Below are 12,626 nucleotides of genomic sequence, written 5' to 3'. Positions count from 1 at the left end.
TCTTAAATAACTTTGGAAGTTGTAGAATATAGTACTTAACTGAAGTTACACAAAGGGTTTAAAATTTCATGTGTTGTACTTACTTTTTGTGTCTATTCTTTAACCAAAGAGCTTGATACAGTTAACCTATATGACATTTCTGATGTTCATGAGCATCTTTTTTCAATATTGTTATCCCATTGTCTTCTTTCTCTGTCTCACTTTCAGAAGTAAATAAATCTCTATTCTGGCTTTTTTTTTTTTTTTTTGTGGGGAGGGGATTTGGGTTTTTGTTTTGTTTTGTTTTGTTTTCTCCTTCACATTAAATATGTAAAGGAAGGAAATATTTTTTTCCTGCAATAGGAAATAGTTTAAAACATAACACTGATAATCCAGAGTCTGTAAACAAACACTAACCAATAACTCCACCTTCACCCTGGGATAATGCTCTTCAGCAATTAACTGCAAAGCTGTTTATAAACCAATTTGCAACTCATACATTTCAGTTTAGCCTCACCAGAAATTCCTTTCAAATAACCAAGGAAATAGATTCCTCCATAATAGTTCCACCACATCTTCAGCAACATCTGGTCTCCAGCACTATCTGCTGGGGTAATACTTGGAGTACGGCGGCCCAAAATGGAGCCTGGGTGGAGGCTCTGTGGAGCAAAGCCCTTGGGAATGTTATTCTTTAAGTATTTGTCCTCCACAGCTTTACAGCATGTATAAATTTTAATGAAAATACAAATAAAAGCAATGGGGTGAAGTTCCAGAAGAAGACAAAGCTACAGAAAACCACTGCCTCTGGGACTCTTGCTCTAAAGGAGCAACTGGTAACAATGCAGCACGTGCATGAAGAAATAAAAGATTTTAATCTCATAAACTTAATATAGCTAAGAGCAGCCTGTAGCCTTGATCAACGCATCCAGGCTTCTTGGTTCCCAGTGACTGCAGGGAACCAGCGCAGCAACTGGAGTTTAGTGAAGCATAGAGGTGAGCTGACTGCATCTGAATTCTCTGGCCCTGTGTTTCTGCAAAGGCCAGAGAGGCATGGGAGTCTTCCCATCCACGTTGAATACTCTTCAGATCTTAGATGCTCCTTCTCTTGGTGGCTGATCCCATTTGAGAGCTACATTTTAGCAGTAATAAAGCACAAAGCCACCACATTATCCTTCAGAATCAAGCAGAAGCAGGAAAAAGGTAGAAAAGTCTCCATCAGTCATTGTCCTCATAGCATATATTTTGGAGACACTCTGAAGAAAAAGGTTGGTCTGGATAAGAAATAAAGATGCCACATCTAAATCATATTCTTAAGAAGAAAATCTCTGCCTCCCCAGATGGTTATAATACCCTTACTACAAAGCAGAATAAAATTATAGCATGGTCAACTTCATAGAGTGGGTTTAAATGGTAATTCTTATTTCTCACTTGAGTTTTTTGAAGTTTGAATGTGTCATTTATGCTTGTGTTGTAATGAGCAATATAGAAGGATTCAAATGATTGAAAATTACATGATTATCACTCTAATTTAGCACTCAGTTAATGAAGGCTTGAACTGTTGTCCATTTTGCCACAGTGCAGTTAGCAGGTATTCATACTGAACACAGTTTACATTTGCAAGAAACAGGGTTAGCAGGAAAGGTTAATCCACTGCCATATAAACATTTGATCTTGCAGTGATCCCATTAACCTTTTTCATATGCAAAGATTAGGAATAAGCAGCTAGCAAAATACTAACCTTATTTAAATTTGCAGAGCTGTGAGTACCCAACAATTTTCTTACTCTTCCATGTAGCAGCAGAGGTTTAAAGGCTTCTTCCACTTCCTCCACGAAGTGATCAAGCACACAGTCTCACATGTTTTATTAATGTATTAAAACAATGTTTCAATCAGCAGTTCTGCTAAGCAAACTCAATTAAAAAAAAAAAAAAAAAAAGGGAGGAGTGAAGGAAGTTTTCATCTCGGTTGACTTGGGTTTGAATCTTATCCTGACTACAAGACTGAAGATGGCTTTGGAGGTTCTCCTGAGTGGGCTCTCCAGCACTCCCTTTCACCAAGAACTTCAGTGGGATTCATCCCACATTCGGTAACTATACCTCTCAGCAGCAGGAGTAGGAGAGAGATTATCCCTTTGTGGGTCCCTAAGGGTGGAGATGTCATGCCAGGTTTTATGGATGGAATCTAAATAGCAGAATTGTTCTGAGCTTTCTAATTCTGCAAGATCTCAGTGAAAAATAAAAGCAGTCAACTGGTGCAGCTGCAAAACCCAACTCCAGCGCTGAATGCACCAGCTTAGGTGTCTGCACGTGCAATTACAGATTTACTGCTTCAAGGCAGAGGGGAGGTCATAAATCACAAGATCATATTTAGGTTAGACAGGGCTTCTGGAGGTCATCTGAGGCAACCGCTGCTCAAACCAGGGAGAAGTTCAAAGTCAGAACAGGTTGCCCAGTCCCTGTTGCTTTTGTGATATCTTTCTGTGGAAGAAAATGGTACACAAGAATGAGTAATGTGACAGCAGAGTAGTGACTTGGACACTGAGAATTATAAATGGATGAGAGTTTGTGAAGGATGGTCCTACATTTCTATACCCTACATTGTTTGGCAGTCTGTCCCCATCTTCAAACTCTAGAAGGGAGATAGCACTAATTTATTTGCATTTTCTTTAAATACAAACAAACCTTTTTGGCGTGTTGCCCTAAGAGGTCACCTTCATTCTTTTGGAAGGAGCAGAGCATCCCAGGTAACAATTTCTGAATAATAAATATAATATTTTAGTCATTAAAAAAAAAAAAAAAAAAAGAAAAAAACAATTAGGTAATATGCACCTGCATTTCACAAATTACCTGAAACAACTTTTGTGGTATGGAAACAGAAGCTACTTGCAAAAGAGGCTTTATGTCTTCTATGAGTTTTTGCAGCACCCAGCATAACAGGCTGAAACATAGTCATAAATAAACTGGAGTTTTTGCAGATCTTTTGTCCCATGTATGCCCATCTTTGTGTTTCAGTAAAAAACAGCTACCAGAGGCTATTTTGAAATAATTTAACTACCTTTGAAGCCTGCTCCGACCTTAAGTAGATGACGGCAAGATGAGTTGCCGTGACACGGCTGAGTCCCTGCGCATGTTCAGAGGGCAGCTGTGATGAACCAGCCTAGCCCTGCGGCTGCTGCCATTTGAGTCCCGTTTGGTGCAGTGGCCCCACAGCCATACTAACCCCATGTTGGACAAAATGACTCCGGGAATGCCAGTGCTCCCCTAGCCGAAGGCAGCTTGTGCCGCTGGCATGGCAGGAGGGCACCCGTGGCCGGTGGCAGAGAGGACGTGGCGGAGGATCCTGCCACGGCAGTCCAGCACCACCACACTGGGACTGCCCGGGTGGCTGTGCCTGGCAGGCCTTGCCACCACACAGGGACTTGGCAGTGCTACCTGCAACCCTGCACAAAAAGAGACATCCCTCCATATAGGCAGCCCATTTCGTTTGGGTTCTGCCTTCATTTATAATGTTAGCTGAAGCATATTTAAGATTTCAAAGATGGAAATCTGCAATTAGGTTTGTTTAATGACAATTATTACAACAGATCATGGAGACAGCATGGACAGAAGTCCTTAGCATTGCTGTGGCTTCACCAAATGACTCCTTTCTTTCTCTGCTACAGCAGCAGAAAGAGAAAAAAGGAAATGCCTGTACATTTTAATGGGCTTGGTGTAGATGGCAATATATTTGCACTCTCATCTAGGTAATATGCACTTGCTAGACTGCACACTTTATAATCTGCAACAGAAGTTGGCAGCCTCTGCCCACCTCTCAGCTAAGATTTAATGGAAGGTACTGCAGTCTGCTATTAATAGCATCATTTCTTCTAGCTACAGCGCATGGGCTAGCTAGCATACCATGAAGAATTGCCTTGGTACAGCAGCTAGAAAACAGAGCATTGTCATAAATAGCAAATCAGGGATGACAACATAAATGAGCTGATCACACCTTTTGAGTGATTGTACATTGCCATTTGCTTATCTTACTTGTTAATTTGCAAATTTAATTATTTTTAAAAGAGTTTCTAATCATTACTGCAAATTAGTGAGCTACTGTTGCATTACACGTTGTTAGACCAATCTGACTAGCAGGAGCAGAATTAAATAGCAGAAAATAGTAGAAAATTAAAATGGAAAAAGTAATAGAAGTTCTTATAACAAGTGTAAGATTACTGCACATTTTCTCGTCATTCAAAAAGAACAAATGGCAGGAGCGGCCTGCACGTTAAGATCTCTTCGGAAGGAACAGATGCCCTTTCGATAAACAGTTGTCACCCACCTTTGCCTTTGCCCCCCACAAAAAGCAGAGAATAACACACGCTACAGTGTATGTCAATATGGACATAATCTGTAGCACTTCTCAGGTTAGAAACCACCCCTTGGATCCTGCCTTCCTCAGTTATCTATCCTGTGGTCATCTGTTGTTGACATCATACCAGTTTTTTAAGGAAACATTGGTCAAATGAAAGCGTTGTGAAGAGGAAGGAGTTCTTGGTAATGCAGCACCAGGCTGTAAAAACTCTGATAGTGTTTTGCAAGAGAAATAACATCACATCAGGAAGGCTGGCTCTGGGGCATAAGTTCCAAATAACCCTGATCAAACAAGGAGACAAGCAGCTCTGCTATGTTCAAGCAGAGGAGAGGAAGGAGGCAGCTCGATGCACACCACCTTGTGGTTTACCACATTGCCCATGACACCCTGTGATCCCAGTGTGCAGGTTTGCGTGGGCCAAGTGACAAGCCGGCATCATCGTCAGCTGGAGCTGAACCAGGCGGCTGCCCTGAATTGCCGCTGCAAACCATGCCAGCTGCACCTACTTCACGCTGCCACTAGGGGCAATACCCTGTGGCAGGCACCTTTTTTTCAAAGGATTTTATATAGTGCACAAAGAAAAATTAGTACATTTTCCCATCTTTTCTCATTTTAAACTAAGTTTTCAGGCAAGCATAGCTGAAAGAAAGGAGAACAAGCTTTCACACCAAATTCAGCAGATGATTCATAAAATTAACTTCACATGTTACAAAAACAGACTTAAAGTGTCTTAAAAATAGAACAGCTGGATGTCCATTCAGTCTTTTTTGATCTCCTCTGTTTGACTGGATCAATAATGAAAGCACCTGAAGAAAAGCTATCCAGGAAGGAAATTTTTAATGAAATACTGATTTTTATGGTGAGTGCTAATAGGGCTGAGGTGGAGATCATTGAGCATCATTGTACACAGCAGAGAGAAACTGCTCAGGCAGACAAGAGACAGGCATGCACAGGGACGAGCTGAGCTGAACACACCTGAAGCTCAGTCCACAGTTCGTCCTGCATTATATTTAAAATGCATTCCCATCATGTCCTACCTTGGCTGTATCCTGACTTGGTCATGAGACAGGTCCGTGAAAACAAATGTGGTCTTTGAATGAGGGAATCATGCTCTGTCCTCGCAAGGATTTTATCAGGGAAGAGGTTGGGAGAACCTGATTTACACTGCTGCACTTTCTTTCTGCCAAGCAAGGAGGAAGGGGCTCTATCAAGGCAAACTGCTGATTTCCTCACCTACCACCAGGTTTGTGTTGATGAGGCTCCACTGGTGGCCTAAGACTGCTGGAGTAGAGGGGGATCACCTTGGTAGAAAATGCTGTGATGACTAAATACCAGTAAAAGGCTCGTCTAGAAGCAGATCATAGTTTTTTCCATTCCACAGAAAATAAAGCTAAACTGAACTTAATTTCGTCTATGAGAAAGGGATTAAGCGTCAGGTTCCCAGGTGACCGGGTTCTCTGAGGCTGCAGACATGCTGCAATGGAATTATTTCTTGGCAGGTTCAGTTGAATTTAACCTGATTCTTCTACCATAATCCCTTGGATTATCTTGGATTCCCTGTTTTGGGGGAAGTGGCAGGTCGGCCTGGCTCCACTTCCCAGCCCCAGAGCCCTTTCCAGCCAAGGGACTCAGACCTGCGTTCCCTTTCCTGCACATCACACTTTCTTGTTTCTTCTTCTGCTTATTGCACCAGATTAAAGAAAGAGGTTAATGCTGCAGGCTTTCCCGATACAGTCACTCCAGCCAGGGCACAAACTCTACCGAGTCGGGAGTGTGAAACTGTGCCTGCAAATGTCTTTTGTTTATATGCTATTGTTTGGGGGTCTCTGGTGCCTAAATTTAAGCACATAATCTAAGCAACTGAGAAAGGAGCCCAGTCTCACCTCGTTCATTATATAGTTGATAGAGGGCTATAGGTACAAATCAGGTGTCCTGACTAACCTATATCTTTCTGTAGACCATGTAAAAAGCCATGGAAGTTGATGACCTAGTTGCTTGCATCTGACATGTTCACATGAACACTGTCCTAATCTCATGCTGAGAGCCCATAACATTCCTGAGAGACTTACCTGATTTGGTTTTTGAGGCACCCTTCAATAGATAATCTCTGTCTCCCTAAAAAACATACTCTTTAGCATGACTGTTACAATATTTATTTTTTTCTAAAATCAGTCTCCTCTGCTGGTGTTTAACCCTATTTTGTTTTATCCAGTCCACAGTTACGTCTTTTGTTTTTTTCAGCTACATTCATATGGTTGGACGCTGTTTTGACAACCCCATACAGTCTTCCTCTGACTGACAAACATTCAAGTGCCTTCAGTCTTTCTTCACACACCACATACATCACTTGTTTGACCTGATCACTCTTGTCTTTCTCTAAATTATTATTAATTTTTACCCTCAGTTTTCTCAAAAAGCCATACAAAACCAGGATGCAGCCTGTTTTCTGAAACAGCTCTTCCAGCTGGAACAAGGGAAAAATCTCCTCGCTTGTTTTACGTATATTAATTGCGTTGCCTGCTTATATGCCCAGAAGAAGGTTTGCATTTTCCACAGCAGGGTGATGCTGGTAAGAAGTGCACCCAGGTAGCAGCATTTAGTTTAAAGCTCATTTGCTTTCCTGTAGCTGGCTGTGCTTTTTCTTTTGTTTTGTCAGTGAGTTGATTATGCCTATGGAGGTGCAGAAATTTTCACCTTTCCTTATCAAGTACCATCCCATGTATTTCATGCCAGTTTGTTGCATTGCTCAGTTTGCCATGAGCACTCTGAGGTATGGTCCCAACTTCCAGTGCATTTGCTGTCTGCCAGCTTGCCTCTCATTCTCACATCTTTAGAACATGATGGAAAATATTCAAGAAAATCAGCTCCAGGGCAGACCCTGTCAAGGGTACCGGGGATTTGTGTTTAAAGGTCTAAATCCTGGACAGCTACATCAGATGGCCTCAGGAAATAGGCTGTTTTTCAGACAGGGATTCACCTGGCCTGTCCCTGGTGCCTGTCTCTGCACCCATGAATCCTGTGCGTGTTGCTCTTCCCTGATTTCGGAGGAGGCCAAGTGAAGGGCTGAAAGCTCTGCTTGTGATCCCATGAGTGCGGCACACAGCTTCTGCCTTTGGGAACCACAAACTACAGCCCACTTCCCACCACGCCACACAGTGTAAACCCACCAGGTCTATGTGTCCTCAGCCCACGACCATCCGCAGGGCCGCCCCTCCAAGTGCTCCCGGGAAGGTGGACGTCAGGAGCACGTGCCACAGCAGGTCATGCAGCCTTCAATTTATGTCCACAGCCACTGGGTACAGGCCAGGAGAAATGATCCAACTTGAGGGCTCTTCCATTAAGTATGAGAAACTCAGATGATCACCAGTAGCCCTTACAGAGTCAAGTTAGATGGTCTGTCACCATCTCCTTTCCCTGTGGTGTGTAACGTTGCCACAGGAGAAAACCCGTAAGGGCTGTGTACTGGAGCCCCAGGCAATGTGAAGCTACAGCCTCTGCCCTGGAGCTTTGCTTTGCAATTTGTAAGGTATTTTACCCTGGCTTTTATTTTTTCTCCTTTTATACCTTTCAAGTGATCTGCTTTAGCATTGGTTTGTAGCACGTCAGTACTGCTACCAGGTAACTGTGTGTAACAAATTGTAAAAGACTAAAAAGGCTTCTGATAGACCTCATTTTGTTTACAGAGGTGAAGGGTCTGATCAGTTGTTCTGGAAAAATAAGACTTTTGGGAAAAGGGGCTCTGTCAAAGTTATTTTACAATGTATGTGCTTTTTAAACAAAAATAAGCCTTTGAGTAAGCTTTTAAGTTGACATAGTATGCTGCTTTCAGAGTTGTTTCTTTTCTCAATATTATTATGAAAGTGGAGAAAAATTGCTGGTTTTTTGCTCAGCAACAGAGGTCACTTTTCCTAAAAACATAAACATATTCTTGCATAAAGACATTATTCCTGAGTACCAGCAAGGAATAAAAATTATATATCTTAATGCAAGGAGGATCAAGAGATTAATTACTTCTGTAACTCACATTTCTGATGAATATGATGCATACCTTTCTCCACTACTATAGCTGTCTTTTCCACTGATAATTGTGACATAATGCAAGCCTCTCTGTCTAATAACAGAAATTAATAGAACATTTCTTTCAATTAGGCATATGAAAAATGCATTTTCAAGCAAACCACCAAATGAAATGCGCTTTTAGAGCTGGAGAAACTGTGATCCTAATTATTTTCTCCTTTGCTAATTCAGTTTACATAAGTTTAGTTTGTATGCCAGTTAATCCTGGTCACTCTGCTGCTCCCTGAAAGGACTTTCAGCAGAAGTATCACACAACAAAAGTGTGGGAAGGGAGCGCGAATGAAAATAGGTTTCCTAACAAGAGCAGATTTGCAGTGCCACACTGTACATGAATCTCTGGGTCTCATTCCTGTTTTGAGCAGACTCTCCAATCAAAACCAGGAACTTTCCACAGTCTCACCTCAATGTGAGATGCAGCAAGCTGGTTGTGTCCACATGGCAGCTAAGCAGTAACACCACTGAGAATGCCTAACGTGAGGAGGTGGGACACAAATTTTTCCTGTTCACTCTCTCTGCCAAAAGACATTCAAAAAAATAACTAAAAATGGAAATTTACCTGCTTGCTTCATTGAGATTTGCCAGCATATATGTGCTGTGTAAAAGTCTTTCCTGCCTTCAGGAGGTACCCCGATAACAATGCTCTGCTCATTCCTAAAAGAAGTAGGATTCCGTTTCCATAAACCAGACTAACAACTGCCTGTGGGTTTGCCACTGATTTCCATGGAAGCAGGATCGTTCTCCACCTAAAGCATCTCTGCTCTGAGATTATTAGAGAAATAGTACTAATGAAGATTTCCCTGCAGTGGTTTTGCTGTTACTGGTGTTATTAATGATTTATTATTATTTCTTTAAAGTACAGAGATACGGACAACATACAGACACAGAAGATAAGCTAAGGACTCAGCGGGAGGTCAAATGGCCACAGATGATTAACTGCCTCTCTTTAAAAAGGCCAGTGCTTTGAGGATCCTCCTGGTGGGGAAGAGATGGGGAGAAGAGGCAGGGCTTTGTTTTAATCAATTAAAAGGGGATGACCAAAAAAAAAAAGTATAGTTATTGTTGGTTTGCTACACTGTAAGCATGCAAGGGTCTCCAGAGATCCCTGTGTCATCATGAAGGATCAGCCCTGAAGCTTAGCCTGAGTTAATTCATCTAAAGGAACTGGTGAATGCTCTCTTATTCTGTAATGTTTATAGGCTTTGGAGAAGGAACTACGTGGGGGAAGTATGTAGGGAAGAGATTTAAAGCCTTGGATGAGCAAAACCTTGCAGGTATATCCTTAACCTTGAGCACCCCGTTCTCTTTAGGAAAGTGTCTGAGCATTTCCTTTTAATCCCATCGACATTTTCTAAATCCTATTGTCCTCCATGGAGCCCACAGATATTACTTAAGGGCTTTGCTGCATGGTCTTTGCCCTTCCACAACACCGCTGATCCTTGAGCTTCTAATAGCTCCACCAGCTCTTGTTGCCATTCCCCTTTCAATATTTCTCTTTATAGCTTCTTAGGTGAGACACCACCATTAAATCATATATTAGTTGTTTTCTTTTCAGATTACTTTATTTTGAAATCTCAGATGTACTCCCTATAATTTTTCTTATGCATACAGCAGACGATCCTTTCCACCACTGATTTATTTTATATGATGTCATTAATGTGTCTCTAACATATGCCTCTTTAGCTGCATCATTCCTGCTCCATCTGAATATCAGTTCAGGGCTGATCCCACTTAGCTGAAGGAAACCTAGACTCCCTCCTATGAGCAGGGAATAACTGAGGCTCCTAAACACCCAAAAACATTTCAAGTAGATGGTTGAAGTCCAAGAGAGACCAGCAAGGACTCTGCGGGCACCTTTCTCGCCAGGCAGAAAGGCACAGTGCTGAGTCCTGCCAGTTTATTTTGTTGTCCCTCTGTCCCCTGCCTGCCTTGTCAAGACAAGGAACTGGAGATCCCCGGTTGTGTCACTTGCCTGGACATTTGCCCACTGGGGCCTCCCCAGTTTCCAGCTCTCCTTCAGCCTACACAGCAGAGTTGTTGTAGCTGGGGCATATTTTCCATCTTCTTCTGTTTCACACAAAAGCAGTAGTGTAATCGGTTTCCATGTCCAAAACCAAAATGAAGTAGAGGAAAGCCCTATATTTTTGAGCTCTAAAACTATCCTTGAAAATATGGTTTCCTCATCTTCTCAAGTAATAATGAGTTATACTTTCGTACATATATCCTAAGCCAACACTATTGAAACATTCATCAAAAGGTTAGTATGGCAGGGCTTCTCAGCCCACCAGGGTATTCCCCTCAGGTTTGTACTCAAATTACAGATGCCTACTATAGCAGGCAGAGGATATGTTCATTGGAGTATCATTCAATTTAAAGAGAAAGATGACGGGGGAGAATCTGACAAGAGAAAAGGATGAGGGCAGTACATTAATGAACTCTCCTAAATCAGGGTGTGTAACCACCTAGCCTTTTTCAAAAAGTCAGCAATCGGCACCCAGAAGAATAACTCATTGCAAAAGAGATGTCTTTTTTTTCAGCTGTGGTTATTGCTCTGACTGAATGGGCATTGTGTGCAAGGTATTTAGAAATACCATCTGACACATTTTTTTGTTTTCTGATATAGAAAGTGTATTTTAGTCAATGGTATTGATTTATTCCTTTCCTTGCTTAATTAGGAAATTGTCATTTAATCAAGATTTCCCTGTCAACTCAGAGGTAAAGTAATTAACTATTTTATTGGCGTGCTTTTCTGTGTAATAGTTACTAGCAAGTTATTAATTTCATTGTCCAGAATACCCTTTCCTGTATTACTGTCTTTTTTTATTACCTTTGTTGCATTTTGCAGCACTGAGCAAGTTATAGTTTTATTAAAAAACAACAACAAAACCCAGTGCGTTCTCAAATATGTATGAGTCTGTGGTGAAGGTAGGCACTGTTTTTCTTCTCTCACTTAGAGCACAAAAATTATGCTGCAGCAAGAATTTCAGTAATTAATTGGTACAAGTGATTTTCACAAACATGCTCCTGCTGTGAGACCTTTTGCCGCAGATTAACTTTTACATCCACTTCAGTGAAAAAAAAAAAATAACTAACATGCAGTTCAATAACCTCTCTTTCCACTCCACCAAGCTGTTCCTGCAATCAAACTTTTTATTTTTCTATATCCAGCCATCATAGGAAAATGGACCAGCTGTGAAGAGGTAAGATATAATGTGGTAGAGCATCAGTTCTGTTTTTCTGTTTGTGTTCTCGGTAAAAGTTTTGGCATATGCCTGCTGTTTCTGGTATAGATTAATTATTTGTAATGGGACTTTGCAGGAAGATGCTGGCTCATTTTCTGTGTGGTTAAAATTGCTTCATGATATTACTCAAAAGAGCACAATGGGGATTAGAAATAGCTGCCACATCTCATTTTTTGAGATCTGCTGGTTAAGTATCATTGTTCCGGAACCATGCACGCCCTTTGCCCAAAAGCCAGATTCTGCATGTTGCATTGAGGAGGCGTCCGTATGTCTGACCTCTGTGCACAAGCAGAGCCACCCCTTCCCACTGCCTGCAGCTCGGTGGTGTCCTGGCTGCAGGACACTGGGCTCAGTGAACGAGAGCAAAACCAACACCACCCCAAGGGAACACATATCTACTCTTTCTGAACACACATAGAACACATAGCAAAGTTAAAATTCAAGTTTATCATAAACAGTATAACATTTTCTACTTATCTTAAAGTCTGATCTGCCAGAGACAGGTGGAGGCTCTTGGGTGCTATTTGGACAGGGTGTCCTTTTCTAGGCCTTAGACCTGCAGATTAAAGCTCGAAAATGTGAAGCAAGCAAACCCCAGAAGTCCAGAAAACACTTGCTCATCAAAAAAACAAACAAACAACAACAAAACACACACACACAAAACAAAAACAAACAAACAAAAAACCACAAAAAAACCACACACACACACAAAACACACAAAAACCAAAACCAAAAAAACCACCAAAAGACATAGACTACCTGAACTATGTAAGCAGGAGAGGAGATACACACCTGACTCTGATGTGGCCTCTGTAGCATATGTGTCAGGTACCAGATCTTCTCCTTTCCCATGAGCACAGTTGCTATTTTGGCATTGCAGGTAGCACCAGGTTCAACACAAGCAGAAGTAAATGGTTGGTCATACCAGCTGCAGTTCAGCTATGTAAATCCTTGCCACAGGATGCTGCAGATGCTAAACGC

Source organism: Caloenas nicobarica, chromosome 1, assembly GCF_036013445.1.
Source record: "Caloenas nicobarica isolate bCalNic1 chromosome 1, bCalNic1.hap1, whole genome shotgun sequence".
NCBI lineage: Eukaryota > Metazoa > Chordata > Aves > Columbiformes > Columbidae > Caloenas > Caloenas nicobarica.
This window is presented reverse-complemented; position numbering follows the sequence as displayed.